The sequence below is a fragment of the Onychomys torridus genome, chromosome 4 (assembly GCF_903995425.1).
Source record: "Onychomys torridus chromosome 4, mOncTor1.1, whole genome shotgun sequence".
In the NCBI taxonomy this organism is placed as follows: Eukaryota; Metazoa; Chordata; class Mammalia; order Rodentia; family Cricetidae; genus Onychomys; species Onychomys torridus.
In genome coordinates, this window is record NC_050446.1 from 84,325,524 (window position 1) to 84,348,686 (window position 23,163).

General features: G+C 39.8%; 1 pseudogene; it reads right to left on the reverse strand.

Moving 5' to 3' along the window:
- Positions 1-11,901: 11,901 nt before the first annotated feature.
- On the reverse strand, positions 11,902-21,520 carry LOC118581847 (annotated as a pseudogene).
- Between the last annotated feature and the right edge of the window lie 1,643 nt (positions 21,521-23,163).

The window sequence follows — 23,163 nt, forward strand, 5'->3', positions numbered from 1 at the left end:
CAGGATATAGAAATGTAGTAATATGATCTATAGAGGATATGGTTGCCAAAATGTAAAGAACAAAACAGAAATAAAAGGATATTTGCTTAAACTGTTCTTATTTACATTTGTACTTGTGAATTTTCATGGCGTTAGTAGTTGGGCACCTACAGAGGGTTTTTCAAGATTTTTCAAAGGCTTTACCACTATTGTTAGGAAGTTTCCAGAATACTGAAATAAAAGCAGCAACAAAAACACTGAAAGACAGATGCATAGAAAAGCTAACTTTATCTGTACATCTAGCATTTAGTCGGCATTCATCATCTTTTAGTTCTGTGAAGGAGCTTAAAAAAACACACCCTAAGCTCAGAACTCCTGCCACCTAAAATGTAGGAAAGTAAACACTTTCTGCTACAAACTAAGAGTATGAAAATACTGAGCAAACAGACTCTTCTGAGAGACTCTGAGAGCCAGACACAGGCCAAGAGTTCATCCTAGGACTTTCTGCCACACTATTAATCTTTTCCAAGTTTATGGTGCCTTCAAGTTTCTAGAACACTAAATAGGTATTAATTTTAATCTTTAGAACACACATACTTCACCACCAACACAGATGGGGAAACTGATCTAGAATTGTAAAAACAGTTGTTTTATTTTCAAGGAATTGGTTTAATACAGATACGATATTTAAATCCAGGTTAGCTGACTTCAAACCCTGCTTCCTGTCACTCTTTCAAAACTATTTATCTGAGCTCAGTATTGTGTGGAAACCAGAGGAGCTCTGGAAGTTTTTGTTAGAGCTGGGAGGAGTAAGAATAGCAAAATAGCTCGGATAAGGTAGGGAAGCCCAGCTACATGTTCTAACCGTTAACATTTTAAGTAGGATAGATACTTCCATTTCCAGTAACAGATAAGGAAATTGAGGCTTAGCATGATGTGTTCAAAAGCACATAGCCAGTGGCAACCTCAAGTCTGAAATCAGGTTGTGCCTGGCTCTAGTGATTAAAAGAATTCGTTTTGACTAGAGCTCTCGTCTCTACATTAATGTTGGTCCAGCCAGCTGCTCAAGCCTGATGTCTTCACTGTGACACGAGACTAATAATGACAGTATGCACTGGTGTGATCTTGCTGTATATAATAAGTGAACTCATTCCTTGATGTTTAATCCAGTATTTGGTACAAAGACCATGCACAGTAAATAATCAACAATCATCTGCTACATTTCAGCGCCTATCCTGAGCTTTGCTCCTTTGCTCCTCAAAGGTACAAGGGACTATGAGTTGAAGAAAACCTATGATGTAGTAGAACAGATGCTTGTGAAGTTGTCCAGAACACATTGGCCTTCTCTGTGGACTTTTTCTAATCTATCAATTCCAATTTGGTGCATGGGGCAAAGCTGACTAGATGAGAGGTGGAGCCCTGGCACAAGAAAGAAAAGCAATTGCAATAAAGCTCTTCTGCTTGGGAACTTGAACTTGAGATCAGAACAAATGCAACAAGGTTTGCATATTTCTGAAACAATTGCATTTAAACAGAAGAACAACAACAGGGTAGCTGGCAATGAGAGGAGGTCTGCAGGTAGGAAGGATGAAGGCAGTGTGCAGAAGGGAGCAGAAACAAGTTTCTGACCTCAGTCTCTTCTGAAGACATGACCGTAGCCCTGTGCCATGTTCTCCCTCCATTTCCTCCTGGTTGCTAAGGCTGGCTCGGGGACTCACTGCAGCTGTGTCTATGGGATTGCACACCTGGCTTTCTCAGCCTATATCTCACTGGAGTCCAAACCTGGAGGCACAAGGCTTGCTTCTTTAGGAAAAAGGACACAAAAGCATAATAGCAAGCACCCAAAGGAACACATAAGCCATCGTGTGTCTGGACTGTGCCTGTGTGGTCAGCCTGTTTTAGATAATTTGTCCTTTGAGGACATACAGCTATGCAAAGTGCTGCCACCAAAAATGTCAGGTGTAGTGGATAGCCATCCCAGCATTGGCCTGGAAGTTCCAACCCCCATTGAGGCTTCAGTAATGATCACGCCCACAAGGCGGGGCAGAGGAGCAAGAGGAGGTGGCTCTCTTGGTTCCGGGACACTGGACGCTGGAGGTAGACCGAGCAGAGTTCTCCAGAGAACACCGCCGGACTACCCTATACCTTTGCCAGACCCTGCAACCTATCCCTTCATTTGTTACCCCACAAAATAAACCTCCCTTTTAACTACGTGGAGTGTCCTTAATAATTTACCGATAGTCAGGGGTCCTAACAACGCTGATTAACATTCATCACTGAGATACCATCACATTCAATTGCAGACAAGATAGGAAGCATTGCGAACAGGGGAGTGAAGAGCCATTTGAAGGGAAACTTTCTGTCGGGGAGGGCACCTGGCATTCAGCCTGTATGTGGCAACAAAGCCTTCATCATCAAAGGTCCCAGTCCCCGGGTCTTTCAGCCATGTTCCCCATGGTATTGTCTCTGAACCCTACGGAGCAAGAGATGAGGATGCATAAAGGCAAAGGGGTGCCATGATAAGGTCCAAACATTCGTTCTATCCTCCATCGATGTGTGGAGCCCATATGACCTTAATACCTCTTAGCAGCGGTTTCATGTAGAACACTGTAGTCCTTGCAAAAGTTGTCAAAGAGTCTTGGCAGAATAAGGTGCGTGTCATATAGAAACCCAGAGGGTAAAGTATCTGGAATCCATGGAGCAACCTCTGTGGGCCCTCAGAAATAATTGGGAAAGGGAAACCTTTTTAAAATAATAACAGGAGTACTGCAAGAGCAATTAAAGGTGAGGAGGAAGTGAGGGCAGTAAAGCACAGGTTAGAAATGGCAGTAACTCAGGGGACATAAATATGCACTCAGGCAACCACAACGATTGGGACCAGATGACCTGAAAGAATTTAATGAAGCTGAAAATTCAGGCCAGTGATGTGAAGTGCAGATGGCTGCTGAATTGCCCGACTGAGAGTCATCCAACCTCTCTTCCCTTCATGCAAATGGTAACCTTGGTGATATACAAAGAAGTTTCTCCTATTCTATTTCAATATCACTGCCTACATTCTGATCAGGGATTCAGAGATCAGAGAGGGTGCCAGAAAATAGGGTAGAGAAACAAGACTCCACTTGGATTTTCCTGGTGTCACAAATGGTGACAGATATAATATTAACTGTGAGATATCTGACAGGTTATCAAGTGCCCTAAGGATACAGAAACACGTGGGTGTCCACCATTGTCAGATGGAGCTACCAGGTGAGGCCAGAGTATAGGAAACCAGAATTGGATTTTATGGCCCTATAACTTGGAGCCAGAGAGACCCAACTTCAAATTATGGCACTACTCCTTACCAATCATGTGAGTATATTATAAATTAACCTGTCTTCCAGTTTTTCTTTCTATAAAACTGGAATAATAATGAAAAATACAATAGTTAAATAACGTGTCATTTACTTTTCCATTATAAACTAGGCTAGCTTACAAGCCTTTCTCCCATTGTTCTTTTCCCAGGGGACTGGACAGTAGCCTAAGTGAGCATGGTATACCATGGCAGACCTTGGTGCACAGGATACCACCCATCCCATCAGAAGATGCATCTTTAAATTCAGTCTCTTCTATCCACTGGTAATGCTGTCCTAGGATTATCAAAAATTAATTTCAAGAGGAGCCAGAAATATGGAGTTTCTGGGAAGTCTCTTATCTAAAATGTTACAACTAATACAAAGGTTTTCATACAACTAATACAAAGGTTGTCACAAATACTGTAATAGTTATGTTGTGTGGCTCTAATAATTACTATGATCAAAGGTAACTGAAGGAAGAAAGGGTTTATTTGGGTTTAGAGTTCCAGAGGCAAAGTCCATAATGGAGAAAGAGGCATGACTACAGGTGCCCAGAGCAGGAAGCTGAGAGATCACATCTCAACCATCTACAGGGAGCCCAGAGAGTGAATTAGAAGTGGGACAAGATTGTCAGCTCTCTACTTCAGTCCCCAGGGATGTGCTTCCTCCCCCTGCTGCACTACCTGAAGGTTCAGTAACCTCACAAAACAACATCACCCACAGGAGACAAAGTGTTCAAATATGTGCATCTATGTGGGACATTTCCCATTCAAACACCACAAACATTTACAAGGCAAAGCCCAAACAAGCTGCATTCAGTCCACAGAAGCTGGCTGTACTTTAAGGAAGAATGGAATCACAAGATTCCAGCCTTAAGCTCTCCCCAAAAACCAGCTCAGATCTTCTAAGACATCATTGATTCCTGTGATGGTTTGAAAGACAATGTCCCCCAAAAGGAGTGGAACTATTAGGTGTGGCCTTGTTGGAGGAAGTGTGTCACTGTGGGGGAGGGCTTTGAGGTCTTTTTTGTTCAAGCTTTCCTCAGAGTGACTGTCAGTCGACTTCCTGTTGCCTGCAAAATGTAGCACTCTCAGCTCCAGGACCACATCTGCCTACACACTGCCATGCTCCTCTTCATGATCATAATGGACTGAACCTCTGAAACTGTAAGCAAGGCACCCCAATTAAATGTTTTCCTTGTAAGAGTTGCAGTGGTCATGGTGTCTCTTCACAGCAATTAAAAACCTAACTAAGATAACTTCCTTTACACAGAAGGCTGTAGAGGGAGGGGATGGTTTCTGTTGCTGTTCTCTAAAGGGGCTCGAATCTACACAGATCAAAAGCCCCCATATTCCACCTGGAGTTCCCAGTGCTCCCATGGGATGACACCTCTTTACTTGTGTATTCCCCATACTGGAACTCTGATTCTAAAAGGCTGAAGCTCCTCCCACTCGACCTATGTACAAGATCTTATATACCAACAGGTTCTCATTATAACCTCTGGCTCTCTTCTTTAGGGCCCCTCTACTTCCATAACAACTGGATAATAGAAATAGCTTTCATGCAAAGCTGGGGGGTTTTATTTACAATGCTTGTCAAGGGATTGATTCATTTTTGAGATTATCTTTCAAGCTGTTCAAGTTCAGAAGAGAAACAAATTCTCTTAGGAATCAGGTGAAGAGGAAATGTCACCAGAAACAGGCACAAACAAATGCAGACAGAGGTCCCCTGGGAAACCACGGGCGGCAGAAGAACTCAACACATTACAATAAGGTAATAGCCTTGACTGATTAGGAGGCTATCAACTTCACAGGGATCGTGATGATACTTAAATGAACCCTAGCTCAGTAAATAGGGATCACTCTTCTAAGAGTCTTATCTTCAAAAATCAGACAGATGACACAAATGAACTGTGGTCAGCTTTGAATGTAGAGGAGGACAAAGCCCACATACATTAATCTCCCACTGTAACTCATAGGATGATTCCTTATATATTTTCTCTAAATGGAGAGAATGGATAAGTTATTCAATGTGTCTCTGCAAAATGAAAACTGTTCTTACTCTTTACAGTGATTATACAAAATAAAACCAAGTGTGTGAAAGTCCTTAGTACTACGCCAGACACCTCATCATAATAATGATTCTCACAATAGCTCTGGGATGTTATTTTCATTGCATTTTATATTATACTGCACAAAAAAACTTATGTGGAGTTATACTGCATGACTTTTCCTGTAGAGACCTGAACAAATGTCTATTTACCCCCACACAAAGCACCAATGATAGGTCAAAAGGAAATTATTTCACCCAAGTCTAGTTTGGTGAAACAATTAGTTTAATTGGGGTTACATACAAGAGAATAGGCATTCACAGGCAGTTATGCCACCAAAGAGGAGTCCCCTCTCACCCCAGCAATTGTTAATCACTTGGGGAGGGAAGGGTGCTGCTTTGCCTCCTAAGTTCTCCAAGCTTCCACAAAAGAATGTTAATGGGCCCAATCTTGTGACACTCTCATGTGGGGAATTATAGCTGCTCTGATCTCAAGATGGCAACTGTCATACCATCCTCAGAAGAGAGTTCCATAGCAGATTGCTTGTGTAAATTGCCCAAATGCTTCCACTGAGCAAAGTCAAGGAACTTAAGATTCAAATCTGTTTTTTTTTCCTGGATTAATGATATTAGCAAATTTTCTAACTGTGTTTAATCAAAATTGACAAAGACAATTTATACCTAAACTAAACCCTCCTTCAGACCTTGATTTTGGTCAATGTCTTTGCTTCTACCACCCCACAGCTTAATGTGACATCTGTGGCTGGACTTGCTTCTCTCGGTGTCTTCTTGTTCTGCATCTTGATTTTGTGATGTCTGTTCCTGACCAATTCACACCACACAGCTGTCATCTAGAAAAGATAAAATCCTGGATGTGATTACATCCACTTCCTTCTTACTCCATTCCTGAACTTTGCCCACTGCTGTCATCTATTTTCTATTTGACCTCTTGTCTTTTAACATCTGATTTTGGCTTCTTTGTCTTGGCCTTATGAATGCCATTCAACTTCACTTCAGTGGTGTTCTTTTTCCCCTTTGTATTTGGGAACCTACCAGTCCACCCTGCTTTTGTTTCATCTGATTTACAATAAGATCAGCCTCAGTGCGACTGAGCAGAGTCTGCTCCTGGTACTATGGCAGATGGTTGGGGATGGCCAGATCCTTTGTAGAGTGAGAAAGGCTGCTCCAAAGACTATGTCAAAAGAATAGGAAGTGAGATCTACAACATGGGCAAGGGATCTCAAGAATGCTTTCTCCTTGAAGAGGAAGTAAGAACTACTTCTAAGTCACCCTGTACTCTGAGATCTAAACCACACATTGTCAGTTTTAATAGAAGAGTTCACTACTTATTAGTAGCATCCTTTCAAAAATACAAGTAGCCAAGATGAAATATAGTGTTATGACAGCTTCAACCTGATTTCAAAAACATCACAGAGTGATGGGTGTACAAACATCAAAAAGGACAGAGTGGTTATCTAAATAAATGATACTTAGGGACTAAGGAGATGGCTCCGTTGGAGAAAGACTTTATTGCAACCATGAGGATATGAGTTTGATTCCTAGATACCATGTACAAAGAAGCCAGATATAGTGGCACACTTATTGCTAGTGCTGAAGAGGTAGAGACACAAGGATTCCTGGGTCTCACTGGTCAGTCAACCTAGCCACTTAGGAGTTACAGAATAATGACATGTACTGTCTAAAAAACAGAATGGTACCTTAGGAACACTTGAAGCTGCCCTCTTCTCTCTACCAGCATGTGTAGTTCACAGACGCATGAACAGCTGTATAGACACATACACATACGTGTCATATGACACAAAGGTGTGTTTATACTTTAGTTGGTAAATTTTTCATCTTGCTCTGGATAAGTTTAAAAAAAAAATTCATCTGAGAATGAGTGACATCAGTGTGGTAGTTTGTCAACTGTCCAAAAATGGCAGGCCAAACCCAGTATTAATCTCAGGAACTAAAGGCCTGAGTAAGCCACAGTGGTGCCTGGAGATCTCTCTCTCTTTGTGAAAGACAAACCTGTGTATTAAATGTTACTGTAAAATACTTTTTTTTTCTTTTCAAGACAGGGTTTCTCTGTGTAGCCCTGGCTGTCCTAGAACTCACTCTGTAAACCAGGCTGGCCTCAAACTCAGAGATCTGCCTGTCTCTACCTCCTAAGTGCTGGGAGTATGGAGTAAAGGAATGTGCCACCACTACCTGCTTAAAATGCTTTTTGTAAGGGTCTGAGCCCTTTATCAACCCTGAAGTCTAGAGGAAGGATTCTTCAAAGCATTGTCACTCAAAGTGGCAACTGAATGGTAGTAATTAATAAGTATTGTAACAATTATTGAAGCCTTATTAAGTGTTGGGCACTGCTATAATCCTGACAATTGTTTTGTAAGACACTAATCACCATGTGTGGTAGATTGAATGAGAATGGCACCCATAGGCTTGTATTTTTTTGGCTCCCCAATGGTGGAACTGTTTGGAAAGGATTAGGAAGCATGGCCCTGTTATTAGAGGATGTGTGTCACTGGCTACAAGTTTTAAGGTTTCAGAAGACTTGTGTCATGCTCTATGCATCCTCTGAAACAGAATCTCCCAGCTGTTCTTCATGCCATGTCTTCTTTCTGTCATCATAGATTTTGGACTCACTAGCCCAGTGTAGTATTTTCTTTTATAAGCTTCCTGGGAAGTGGTGTTTTATCACAGCAATAAAAAGTAAGTGATGCATCATGTATGTCTCTTTTAAAAATAGGAAACTGAGGCACAGAAAGCATATATAATGTGCCCAAAGTAAGTCACCTAGAAAGTAACAGAGGAAGGACACATATCGAGGAGGCCATGACTTATAAATTAATCAGAAAATTAAAGGAGAAAGTACAAGGTGTGCAAATGTGCAAAAGAGTAAACCAAGGCAGATGTTTTAAGGCTACACAATAGCCACTGCTGGTGCTGTGTCAAGTCTGGACACCCCTCCTCAAACCATTGACCTGAAGTTTCTTTCTGAGCCTTTGTATGGTAGCCTAGATATGCTGTCAATTAGCGCATTAGAGCACTTGGGTGTGTTGATGGGAGTTGGAGCATAAACACCTCGTTTCCCTTGTTCTTCAGGTTGAGGCATGCATTTCCTAGCATTGCCCTTGGGGATTATGCTCATTGACAGCTGCCTTGGTAATACAGCTTATATAGGCCACCACCTTGCACTGTATCATTTCCTGGTTCCATACTGATCTTGTGCTTTCTATATTGAAACCTCTTAAATCTGAATGTTGGGTCCTTGTAAAATGAAAAGCAGGAGGCTGAAAAGACATAACAGGGTCTTTGTAGCCCTAAATTTGTCATGCACCCACAGACAGATGCTATGTACCAGCTTGGTACATGGCCCATTTATGGACTCAAGAGAACACATATAACTTTAAGTGTAGTTATGCAAAAGCCATTAAATGGGCACACAGGAATTGGGGTACTAGACATAATCCTTAGTGAAGCTTTACCTTACTTGTTTTTTTTTTTTTATCAGTGTAATCAATTACAAGTTCTAGCTGTTTAATGGGAAAAAAGGAAAATATTACTTTCTCCCAAGATATTACCCTGGATCTTCAAATTGCTATCAGATTCTAAAATGCCTGAACATGTTTAGTCCTTCAAACATTCGTACATGACCACTGTCTGACCTTCTACTGATGGTGCTTGACCAATAAGGACCAATATGAAAGAAATGTTAGTCTACTGAGCATGACTACTGGCTTCAACCACCATCTGCATATGATTTTACCTGACAAAGACTTGATGCAACCTCAAGATCTAATTTATATCAAAGTAATAGATAACCAAATAGCTCTACCCTAGAGCTTATTGGGCTGCTGTACCTGGCAGCAAGTTATTTTACTGAGGAGTCTAAGAGGAAGCTTCACCCAGCAACTGATGGAAACAGATGCAGACCCACTGCTAAACATTTCAGGGAATCCTGCAGAAGAGAGAGAGAAAGGATTGTAAGAGCCAGCGGGGTCAAGAATACCACAAGAAAACTCACAGAATCACAGGGGCTCACAGAGACTGAACCACCAATCAAGGAGCCTGCATGGGACTGACCTACAGTTGTATAGTTTGGTCCTCTTGTGGGACTCCTAACAGCGGGCACAGGGGCTATCTCTGACTCTTTTACTGGCTTTTGGGACCCTACTTCTCATACTGGATCCTTGCTCAGCCTTAATACAGCGGAGGTGTTTAGTCTTACTGCAACTTGATATGCCATGTTTTGTTGATATCAATGGGAGACCTGCCCTTTCCTAAACAGAAATGGAATGGGAGTAGATTAGGGAATGGGAATGGGGGCGGGGGGACTGGGAGGTTAAACTGAGGCTGGGATGTAGTATAAATAAATTTATTTAAAAAATAAAAGAACCTGAACAAAAAGGGATCTGACCTCCTTGGCCAACTACCATACATCACTGCAGAGAGTTCCTAAGGGAGTTCTTTTCTTTTCCATCTCCTTTGTGAAGTGATGCGCCTGAGACCTAGCATGGAAAATGACTGTGGTCCCTTAGGTGATGACTGAATAACTCAAGATCTTGATGCCTCAACATTTACAGTCTTTTTTTTTTTTTTTGAGACTTAAGGTAAGATTATTTGTTTGTTATCCTTTTTTTTTACCCCTATTAACCAGAAGCAAACTTTATTACAGACACTATGGGGCCAAAAGAAACTTCCAGCTTGCTGGAGCCACAGTCGGAGTTCAGGCTTCTGACACTGATGATGGGAGCAGGTTATTATTATTTTTTTAATGCTGAATGTCTTTTATTGAAGGAGGGAGGAGGTCTTAAATAGAGGCTTACAGCACAATGGGAGAACCCTGGAGGGCAGAAGTTTACTACCTATGTTTTACAATCTTTTATCTAAGCTGTTAACGCCCAATATGCAGGATACACAGACAAGGAACTTCTCTTAAGCATTCAGGAGGGTGGAACCCAGCAGGGAATTAGCATAGGGAGGATATCAAGGTCAAGGTCAGCAAGCAAGTCAACAGTTACCCAAAATGGGGCCAGGGCCCTACAGCCCCCCCTTTTTACTAAAAAATGAGCTTCTGACTTAGGTTGCATGGGATGTCAACAGGTCACCTTACCCGTCATGGAGACGCCTGCCCAGGCTACACAGGCACTGTGTCTTAGGTTGGTGAGCGCCCCCCAGACATTACCCGTCTCTGAATACTCATTATCATACAGGTTCAATTGTGTGAGAGCTGCAGAGTTAACTGCTGCCAAAGATCTCAAAGTGGTGCTGGGCTTGCAATCTGTGTGTTCAACATAGAAAAGAGCAACTGAAGTCCTAACCCACCCATAGCCAGTAGGCTAAAGGCAATTGAGCCATTCCCTTCCTTAACAAGCCTTACTGCAAATTGGAGTCCTTGTAAGATGGTATCCCAAAATCAAATGGAACTTGAGTTTACAAATTTATAAACTAGGGGCTCATCATTCCTCTCCACATTCTATCCTTTTCCTTGTTTTATATATTTTAAATTTTTTATTGGTGGATTCTACTGGTGTATCTGCTGCAGATAAGCACTGGAGGGCTCCTGTTGCAAATCACCCTCTGGAGTGATGGAAGGAGTGTGGGCCCGGGGTTCTGTTTATGTCTTTCCTTGGGACAATGAGGTTTCTCTTTTGATTCCTGAATGCTGTGTGTGCTCTGTGGCTGCTGCTGAAGCCCAATACCACAGAAACCTATTGGGCCTTTGTGAAAAACTCTCCCCTTCTGATGCCAATGGGGATTGAAAGCCCAATATGGCCAGCTTTGGCAAGCATTAACATAAGCCTAGGAACTGTAGCCATTCGGTTGGATTCTCCAGAAGGTAATATATGGTAACTGCTTTTTCAAGTATGTTTGAGAACATGTCACCCAGACACCTAGGAGATTAAGGATAACACTGAAGATCACTGACCTCCATTTTTAACAGTAGCATGCCAGTTAAGCATTTTCATTCTCACAATCCTATTCAAGCTGGAGCAGTACCTACTTCTCAGGAGTGGCTTTGTGCAACATTTTTTGGCCTCCTAAAATTCACTTACCCCCTTTTGAAGATACCTTAAAATTTATGAGCCTGAATATAGCCATTATGAGACCATTAGTTCAGCTCCTTGTGAGCTGCCTGTTTTTTCTTTATGGTTCTTAGTTGTTCTTTTGCAGAGCTGCCAGCTTAAGTCGTGCTGGGATCAAGAAAAATGGGCCTCGGCAGTTTGTGTTCTTGGAGTTGTATCCATACCAGTGGATACCCACACGCTCCAGAAGAGAATTTGACATCGCTGCTGCCATTGTTGCTGTTATAGCAGTGGCAGCCACCACTGCTACTGTTTCTGGGATTACCATTTCATAATTGGTTACTACAGCTAGCACAGTGGAGATCCTGGCAACAAAAGTAACTACCATAGTTAGTTAATCTTTCATTCTACTGAGCATGATAAATTTAATTCAATAGTTATATACATTTCGATTGACTTTGAAAATTATAAATTTATAAACTCAAGTTCTATTTGTTTCCCTTAAAGACTTATTTTTGACTGGATTCAGACTTAAAAGTAGAAGCTCTCAGAGAGGACAGCCTACATCTCTTGGTGATCTGTTCCTGGTGCTTTCCTTTGGCCACCTTCATTCTCTTGGTCAAAAGTTTAGCATATTCTGAAGCCTCCTCCTTGTATTTCTTTGTTCATTGTTTCTTTAGAAGAATACAATGGCATTTGTGTTGCAGGAAGCATAGAGTAACAAGACGCTGAATGTTGGGTGCTTTGGTCCTGGGCTTCTTACCTTCTTTGTTTAACAGCTTTCTGACCACGTATTGGTGGACATCATCTTCTTTAGAAAGATTAAAAAGCTTTTGGATTCTGCCAGCTCTTTCAGGTCCCAACCAAGAAGGCACAGTAGTATCTGTCAGTCCAGGAATATCCTTCTCTCCTTTCTTTACAATAACCAAGTTGAGAACACTGAGATTGGCATCCACGATGCATCCTCGAACAGACTTGCACTTCCTCTCTCCAGTTCTCCTGGGTCTATAACAAGAATGCCCCTTACTCAATAGCAGGCACACTCTTTCCCATACCTGGGGGTAATAATTTGACTGACACTCAACTCCTAAACATGTGATAGGATAAAGAGAATAGCTACAGGATCAGGATTGAACTTACTTTTATACAAAAATCATGCATCTGAGTTTTGGCAATAAGATTACTATTCATAAGTCAGAACATTGGCAGGGTGCAATACATTGTCAAGTATAATGGTTACTTTTCTGTTATGCGATAAAAACATCATAACCAAGACAACATATAAAAGGAAGGGTTTATTTGGGCTTACAGATCCAAGAAGATAAGAGGTTGTAATTTTGGTGAGGCATGGCTGGCAGGTATAACCAGAGCAGGAAGCTGAGTGATCACATACCCAACTACAGGCAAGAATCAGTGAGAACAAACTGAAAGTAGTACAAGGTTATGACATAATTCATATGTCAGACTTCTGAAAGTAGGCTAATGACATACTTCCTTCAGCAAAGATATATCACCTAACCCTCTTCAAACAGCACCACCAATTGGGAGAGCAAAGGTTTAAATATATGAGCCTTTGGAGGACATTTATCACTCAAACTCAACACCTGGTTAACCATGCCCTTTAAGCCTCCATCACTTCCCATGAATCAGGATTTAGCAGGACCTAAGAACTCTTCATCTCCAGCAACATGGGCACTAGCCCTCTGCCCAATAATCAGACCAAGACCTCAACATGCAGGTTTCACAGGGCTCTATCTACAAAGGATACCATAAATGCCACTGCTTCATTTCCCCAGGTAAGTATAGCCCTGGTACCCTACTGGAAACTATCAATGTGTCAGGGAAGTATGTCCCAGTGGAAGGCAATGAGATCACATGTCCATTCCACCAAAAAAAAAAAAAAATACTACAGGCCAACAGGTGGTCTTCATCAATTTGACTCCAGGCACCAAGGAGGAAATCTGGTCTCTTAGTACATCATTAGTTCCTCATGATACCTAAGACTCTTTCTTCTGGGCTTAGGGAAGATTTTTCAAGGAGAAAGAGTCAGAGCCACATTGGAAATGACACTTGACCTCAGAAGATAGCACTTCAAGGGGCATAGTTCCTTGAAATAAGTCCAGAAGAAAGGGAAGGGACAAGCATGCAGTGTTCCTGCCCTCCAGCACAGCATCAGACCATCACTGTAACAACTCTTACTAACTGACAAGCATTAAAGGCATTTGAGAAGGAAAGCCAAAGATTCAGATTTGATACAATGAATGATGTTCAGAGAAGAAAATATAATTCCTTCTCTGGTATAGTTTTTTTTTAAGGGTTAGAACGATGCATACCCTTGGGTAGGTGATTTTTCTTTGTGGGTTTTTTTTTTTTTTGCTACCACTGATAGTGTTTATCAAATTGTACCACTTCTAGCATCTATTTGTTTATCCCACCCTCTCAGCCCAATGGTGACCTCTCCAGAGGGAAAGGATCTTCTGTAAACAAATACTGAGATGTGGATTTGGCTTATTTATTTAAACATTCCTAGAAAGAGCCAAGTGATTAGTAGCTCACTTGACAGGAATGCTCACCTATGTGATCTTTCAGAAAAGAACCCTTCTCATTCCCTTCTACAGTGTTACTTTGCCTTCATGCTCATTCATTCTTCAAGATCTCTGATAAGATTTTTAAAGATATCTATTTCATTATTCTTATTTATGTATATGTGTGTGTACCAACAAGAGTTTATGTACAGGTGTCTGCAGAAGCCAGAGGGCAAGAGAGCCATTGAAAGTGGAGTTTCAGGTGGCTGTGAGCCTCCTGTTATGTGTGCTGGGATCTAGACACAGGTCCTCTGAAAGGGCAGAATGTGCTTTTGACAACTAAGATATCTCTCCAGTCCTTTATGAAACTCTTATTAGATTTCTTTAGTAGGCATTGAACTTAGCAAGAGAAAATGTTCCTAGAAACTAGAAGGAAGAACAGGGAATATGGACATGCTCCCAAATAGCTATGGACAATCTGAAGTGTTTCTGTTCTCAGAGTGATACAGAAAAGATGTCTCATTTATATATATATACATATATATATATGTATACATATATATGTATATATATATATATATATATATATATATATATATATATATGCATACACACACACACACACACAAAAGAATGGACTTCTATGCATTGGTCCTGGTGTCCCTTCAATCTATCTAATCTTTTACCTACTGCTCTCCAATACAACTTCCCAGATATTAGCATAGGACCAATATTCCACTCTACGGCACAAGCAAAGGCTCCTGGTCCTTGGACAAGCTGCTGCTCCTTCTTGATGGCTCCATTGCTCTTCTTCTAGCCTTACCCTACTTACCTCTGTATGAAGTATACCTTACTACTATCTAGGCAGTTACTATCTGAATAATATCTGAATGCAGATGTTGTATACATTTTTCTGTGTTAGGTTTCTCTAGCAAGGTAGAAATATATGTATATAATTACATATATATATATATATATATATATATATATATATATGTATTTCTGTGTGAGTAGGTGAATGGAGAGTGTATGAGAAGAAAGAGAGGGAGGGGGAGAGAAAAGGAGGGGTGTTAATAAATTAGCCCATGTATTTATCAGAGCTAGCAAGTCTAGATCTGTAGGGCAAGCTGACAGGCTGGAAATGCACACAACAGTTGATCTTGCAGTCACTGTTGAGTCTAAAATCTACAGGACACACAGGACAGTCAGGGTGGAAACTTAGGCAAGAATTCTCACAATCATAGTGTCCAGGATATATTTTTTTCTACTTGACACAATCTAGGGTCATCTGAGATGAAGGAATCTCAGTTGAGAAAATGCACTCCATTAAACTGGCCTATAGGCAAGCCTGGAGTACAGTTTCTTTAATAATAATTGATTGTGGGTGGTGGTACTCCTGGGAAGATGGTCCTGAGTTGTGTGAAAAAGCAGACTGAACAAATCATGAGAAGCAAGCCAGTAAACCACATTCCTCCATTGCCTCTGTTTCAGTTCCTGTCTCAAGATTCCTGCCTTAACTTCCTAATGGTGGACTATGACTGTAAACCACACAAACCTTCCCAAGTTGACCAAGTCACTTTTGTTCATGTGTTTTATTACAGTAATAGAAAAGAGTTCTTACAAGGAAAGTTATATTAAAATGACATGACTACTTGTTAATCTTCATATTATCTGTCATAAGCATCAGTGGGGATAAATTGTTTAGAGTTATAACTGCATTAAAATTTTAAGTTCTAGATATGTCATTCTAACCATAATAAATATCAAACATTCTTTAGACTACCATCTCTACTCTCTGACCCTTGCCTCCTAAAATAAGCAAGCAGATACAGATGCATGTATATACCTCCCCCAACACATACACACACACACACACACACACTCACACAGAGAGAGGGGGGGGGGATAAGTTGATCTTTATCTGAATTAATGTGGAAGTGTATGATCAATCATTTTGAAGTAAGAATTAATCTATTCATATTAAAGAATCTCCCTTCATCCAGGTTCTGGGAATCTGAGTCTAATAAAGGATATGAGAAGGGGAAAACAAATCAACTTTTTTCCTCATAGCTTAGCTTCTGCTAACCTCTGTGGTTAACCACACTAGATAACAACACTTCAAACTTGGTTCCTTCTGCAATTGACTGTGACTGCATACACAGTCCCCTTTATAGAGTCTATCTGGTGATTTAAATGCCTCTTGGCTGTTCTTGCTCTTTTCCTGAATCCTGTCATCTCAAGGAAGGATGGTATATATAATATTTGAATATTTAATATAAAACACATACAAGTAGTAATTCATCTGCCTGTATCATGTTCCTAGAAGTATATTTATAATTTTAAGCTGTTTCCAACAATTTCACATTTTGCCAAATTCTAGTCATTGAGAGAGTTGTTTAAACATCTGTTGACTACAGATGTTAAACAGTGTGAGATATTCTTTTTGGGATGCCAAAACGCAATTAAAATCATAATATTTTTCCTAGTAACACATCATGCTACATCAGTGAATATTCAGAAAGATAAAACTCAATGAACAATGGATAATCATGGCTTTCTAAACTAATTAGCTCTACCTCATGGTAGTTAATGTTTAACAAAACAATGTTAACTCATTGGTGTCAATTTTTTCCAACCCTTAAGAGAGATTTTTCTTTTCTTTCATAAGCTAGGGCCTTGGTCAGGTTGATTAAAATGAAAAAAAAATGCTGTGTTCTGTCTTGTTTTGTTCTCACATGAGGATAATTGAATGGTATGGTTGCCTTAATATGACTGGGCCATCGAAGCACAAGATGTCAATGTTTAAAATACTAAATTGTCAGATCTCTTGGATGCCAATATGGAGGTATCTGGTTTTATAGTTGGGCTCAGGATTATTGGAAAGGTGTGTGGGACACAGTTTTGACATGCCTCAACCTGGTCTTGATGAGCACCACTCCAAAGTGCGCAAGAAACATCTGCAACATAAGCACAGAGGATTTCTGTCCTGTGCTCCTCATGTTTGAAGTTGCCTTGTTTTGATTGCTGGGTGGGGACTTAGGAGTAATAGTGTAATTTCCAGAAGTGAGAAAGAGCTACCTCTTGATTTGAAATAGCTCTCTCTTCTGAAGGAAACTCTACTTGAAAGATTTTTCTTTAGAACTTATAAATCACTATACCATTCCTACGCAGAATAATAAGGTCTCTTGTAGTCAGTGTCTCTTTTGACTCTTTGCCCTTTCTAGTCATGAGTCAATTATTCTGCTTCCTCAAAATACATTTCACAAAAGATTGGTCCTACATATGCAAATAGTTCCATCATATAAGTTTGTTGACTAAATCAGTTCAAAACATTGATTAAAAATTTAAAGATTTATTTTATTTTATGTGTATGTATGTGCACCACTGTGTATAGGTGCTCATGGAAGCTAAAAGAGGACATTGGATTCCCTGGAACTGGAGTTACAGGAAGTCGTGAGCCACCTGGTGTGGATACTGGCAAGTGCTCTTAACAGCTAAGCTATGTCTCTTGCTCACTAATCAAACTTTTTTAAATCAAATTTATCAATCTATTAATTTTTTAACATGGATCATTGGTTAGGCATTGGTCATGTGCCAAGCCCTACCCTAGTTGACAGAGATGAAAGAATCAAAAGTTCAGCATTCTGTTAGTTTAACTGGGGATCGAGGCATCTTCCCAGATAATTGCAATACAGGCTGGCAGGCAGTCACCATATGCAAAATAACAACCACTCTTTCCTGGCAGTTATGTTGATGTATATGTTCTTCAAAAAAATGTAATAAAGAAATATTAGATTATAAGTAGGTTTTCCTTAGGGTTTAATACTAGTCAATTTCTGTTTGATTAGGGAGTGGATGACTATTGAGAGAGAGGACTAGGAATAGCAAAAGAAAAAACATACCCCAGTCATCAAAGTGTTTACATGCTAATTGGAAGAAATAGACAAAAGTGTCAGACATCAAGGCAACCTACAAATTTGTAAGATATAATAAGATTTGAATTGTGTGGCTACACTGTGATCTGTGTTGAGAAGAGCAAGACTGACATAAAGTGAAACCTTCTGAAGAATTATCCTTTAGGAAACAGAAGATGAAACATTTGGAATGGCTAGTCTGATGTTCCATCAGTAGAAACAAGGAGCATAACTCCTCTAAATGGTAGAGATGACAAGGATGTCCAAAAATGGTAGTAGCATCTTGTTGTGTGGGAGCATGAGGCTATGCAGTAGGAGAGCAGCCAGTTTAAAGTTGTATATTGGGCAAAGTCTTCTATTCACCAACTATTAAGAGTTTTGCACTGATCTATATACTATAGATGTAAGAATTAATAAATTCCTGCTGTCCTGGATAGTTTTTGTCAACTTGACATAAACTACCATCATCTGAAAGAGGAAAGTTCAGTTGATAATATGCTTGCCTACAGATAAGTCTGTGGGGGCAATTTTTTGATTAATGATTGATATGGAAGAGCCATGCCATCCCTGGGCAGGTAGTCCTGTGGTATATAAGAAAGTAAACTGAACAGGCCAGAGTAAGTAAGTAACATTCCTCCATGGCCCCTCCTATGTATAGTTGCTGCCTCCAGGTTCCTGCCTTGACTTCCTACCTGACTTCACTTGATCTTGGACTATTAACTGTGAGCTGATATAAACCCCAAGTTGATTTTGGTCAACCAGTACACTGTACCAAGCACTCTGCATGTCTTACTCATAATCATAGTTAACATCTAGTGTTTGACCATAACAGGCATCATTTGTGTTATTTACAAAGATTATACAATTCACAATAGGTGTTTGAAGCATGTGTTAGTATCATTCCCACCATCTCTAAGAGAAAACTAAGGCTCTTTAGGATTAAACGTGCTCCCCAAACTCTCCCTTAAGTCAGTAGAGAGGTTTGGAGCATGCTATAAACAGCATTATGTGTAGTACATGGCAGCATTAATGAAGGATGCTTACCGAAAAGGTAGTACAAAAAATTTAGTCAAATGATTAGTTTGAACTTCATGGAAAGAATGAAATTTTAAAAATCAAAATAAATGATTCTACAAAGAAGTGAATCAAAAATTTAGAATTTGGGACAAGTGTCTTGATTTCTTCAACATGTCAAATGTGTGTATTTGTAAATATAATAGATAATAGGTTTGAGTTGGTTATTTTAATGTTTCAGCTTTGTTTGATTTCTGATTTAAATAATTTTAATTAATAGATAAATTTGAGAAGTATGATAAGATTACTTTTATTGATGTTTATTAATTGTATGAACTAACTGTTCATGAAATTTTCATACATGTATATTGTATTTTAAAAACAGTGTGAAGGAGTCACACCACACAACAGAGCCCCCACATGGGAGGTTTATTGAGGGGAGGAGAGAGAAAGGGCAGAAAAAGGGGGCAGAGATCAGTCCCTGGGGACAAGAGAGAAGGAAGAGAAAGAGAGAGACAGGAGGTGGGCAAGGCCCGCCTTTTAAAAGGAAACAGTGAATGCACACAGGAGGTGCTCTTAAGTGGCTGCAGCTGAGGATATATCCTGCCAGGACCCTAAGGGCAGGCCAGTCCAGATGCCTAAATGCTGACATATATAACATACATTGACTCTATTCCCACCACCAATGACAACAACCTCTCTTATCCTGTCTACCATGTCCTATTCCCAAATAGTAAAGAAATTTAATTTTGAGTAGTTATTGGACAATATAATGGAAATATCCTAAATTTTCTTGGGTGTGATTATGTCACAATAATTGCTGATATTTTCAAAATGTTGATATTTTTGGATCCAGGCATTAACTTGTTGTAAAACAACCAAGTGTAGCATTTACTTAAAGACATTTTGCACCACTTACACTACGAAATGACAAAGAATAGCAAGTTCTTACTAATTTTTGAATCTGTTTGTTAGATATATAGAGGTTTGGTGTCTTAATCTCCCATTTTCCTGTGTGCTTGAATTTTTTTAATGAAAGAAAGTCTTTAACCATCATGCATATCTTCAATTAAAACCATCATGATTTTACCTAGACTTAAGAAAAAATTCCATGGTCAATTAATTGCAAAGAGAAGTTTTTTCTAGTTGGGAAAAGTTTAAGCCCCCTAGGAGAGAGAAAACAAAAGGAAAAATACAGAGCTCCTCCAGCTTTGGGGCAGAGTCCTCGTGCAATAGGAGGGGGCCAAGTGGACTTTCTCTTGCTCCATTCTAGACATCAGTTGAAGGGTTTCATGCTGTGCACCATCCTAGGGCTGAGGACCCTTTTCTTTTCAGGGTTCCTTTCTGATGCAAGTTTTAATTTTCTGCAGTCCATTCTGGGCTAGGGATTCCCTGGGTACATGTAGGTCCACTTCTGAGGATGCTGCCACCTCCTGGCTAATTCAGGGCCGGTCTGTTGAGCTGTCATAATGCAGCACCTGCTGCTTTTTGATGTGACAGAAGCCTCTTTAAGGTTTGCAACATTGGCTCCTTAGCATGTGCGTCTCAATGGCGTTTTCATCCTTTCTCTCTCATTTCGGTACCTGATGTGGCTTACTCCACACAAGACCCATGTGGTAGTTTCATTGTATTGAAGTTCACATCCCCATGGCATACAGGACAACAGTAGGGGTGGTGACTTGGTGCCCTGAAATTGTCTGGAACTCAGGCTCAAACCTGCTCTGGCTTTAGGCCTGGTGGTATAAGGGGTGTGTGTAAGCCCTCCATCCAGTGAGCTTTTCTGGCTGATGGACCATATATCATAGATTTAGCTTCATCACTAGGCCAAGCCACGTAGTTGGGGGCAAATGATCATGTTATGGGATATTTGTATACTATGTAAACTGTATTGTTGTGATTGGTGTAATAAAAGCTGAAAAGTCAATAGCTAAAAAGAGGTTAGGCAGGACTTCTGAGAACAGAGAGGACTCTGGAAAGAAGGGCAGAATCACCAGCCAGACATCTGGAGGAAACAGGAGGTGCAAGATGGAAGAGAAGTAACACCATGTGGCAGAAGGTAGATTAATATAAATGGGTTAATTTAAGTTGTAAGAGCTAGCTGAGACAACTTTAAGCTAAAGGCTAAGATTTCATCATTAATAAGAAGTCTCCTTGTTGTTATTTGTGGCTGGCAGCGGAAAAGAAAGTCCATCCATCCATATGACCAGAGGATTTTTAAAAGAGCAATTTATTTAAAATTGCCTTAAAAAATGAACGGTGCTGAAAATAGACCTTCCCATATCACAAGTCCAAGTATTTGTGCATAGTAAGCATCCAAAGCTGGAGCATGGAAAATGGCTAGAGCTTGAATGGAGAATGCTTTTGTACTCCTAGACACACAGTGTGGACCTCAGACAGAAAGCTTTGGTCAAGAGTCTGTGCTACATATTTTCCTTCTCCTTGGCCTTGAAGATTATCTTTTATATCAGTTTGCATTACATTTCACCTCCACAAAAGTTTAAATGTGAGAAAGAAGGAATTTTGCAGTAGAGTTCAGCTTATAAATCCAACTTTCTTGATTATGGGTAGTTTTAAATGAGTCTGAATATTAGCCTTGTATGGCCACAGCTTACCATGGACATGATGAAATACAGGCTTTTAAAGAAACCCGCTCCCAGCTCCTCAGCTGAGCCCATCTTCCAAACCTGCCTTTCACAGAGGTATTTCTTTTATACTAGTGTCAAAACTATAGAGTAAGGAGGGCCTCAGCAGGCAAAGGGATACTGCTAATACTATTTTTTAAATATAATTCACCATTTCTTTGTATCAAACCTGTAGCAAATCTAAAAGCAGTATCAATAAATATTCTTTCAGTAATTTGTTTATTAGCCAAAATACAAGATTACTGATACTTTTCAACAGACAACCAAGAAAGTTCCTGCATAAAATATTTGCATCTCAATTCCAGAAGCTGGTAGTTGAACTCCAAAAAACAAACTGGCACCAACTTCCATGAACAAAAAGACTATGAATCACTCCATTCTTGAAAATTAACCAAAGCTGTGATTTAACAGGTGATGAGTTAGATGGATATGCAGTATTTCCATAAATGCTCAGCTATGATATGTTCTCATATTATTGGTATGAATAAGAGCTCTTTAAAGATCCCTGCTTCTTAGGAGAGAGAAGGAACCTGGCATATCTGTTTAAACATGCTTAATGAATTGTTTTTGTAGAAGTCTCTCTTTCAGTATTGCAGATGAGGTTTCTAGGATGTAGAATGAATGTCCCACATAGTTAGAACATCATGTTAGAAACAGTGTCTGTCTTTGAGAAAAAAGTGTATCAAAATCAATAGTCATGTTTTACTCTTCTTTTTACTTCATGTTTATTTTTTACTTATGTATATGTGTATGAGATAGTCTGTGTCTGAGTTCATGCATGTAAGTGCAGGTGCCCACAAAGGCCAGAGGTGTCAGATCCCCCTGGAGTTGGCATTACAGTGCCACCATTCCAATAGCTAACAAAGTAGACTTTAAACCAAAATTAATCAAAAGAAATGGGGAAGGGCATTTCATACTCATCAAAGTAAAAATTCACCACGATGATCTTTCAATCCTTAATATCTATGCTCCAAACAGGAGGGCACTCAAGTTTGTAAAGGAAACACTACTAAAGTTTAAATTACCCATCAACCATCACACATTGATAGTGGGACACTTCAGTCCCCCACTCTCACCAATATACAGGTCATCCAGATAAAAAATAAACATTGAAATAATGAAGCTAACAGACATTATGAACCAAATGGACCTAATGGATATCTATAGAATTTCACCCAAACACAAGATAGTATACCTTCTTCTCAGCACCTCATGGAACTTTCTCCAAAATTGATCACATACTCAATTAGAAAGCAAGATACAGGAAAATGGAAATAAACCCCTGCATCCCAGCATACCACCACAGATTAAATCTGGATATCAACAGCAGCAGAAACCTACAAACTCATGGAAAATTAACAACTCTCTACTGAATAACTACTGGGTCAAAGCAGAAATAAAAAATTAAAAACTTCTTAGAATACAGTAAAAAAAAAAAAAAAAGAATGTACAACATATCCCAAACTTATGGGATACTAGGAGCTAGAAAAGTTTAAAGCACTAAGTGCCTTCATGAAAAATTTGAGAGATTTCCTACTAGCAATTTAACAATACACCTAAAAGCTCTAGAACAAAAAGAAGCATGTTCACCCAAGAGGAGCAGATGGCAAGAAATAATCACACTGAAGGCTGAAATCAACAAAATGGAAACAAAGAATCAATGAAAAAAAGAGTTG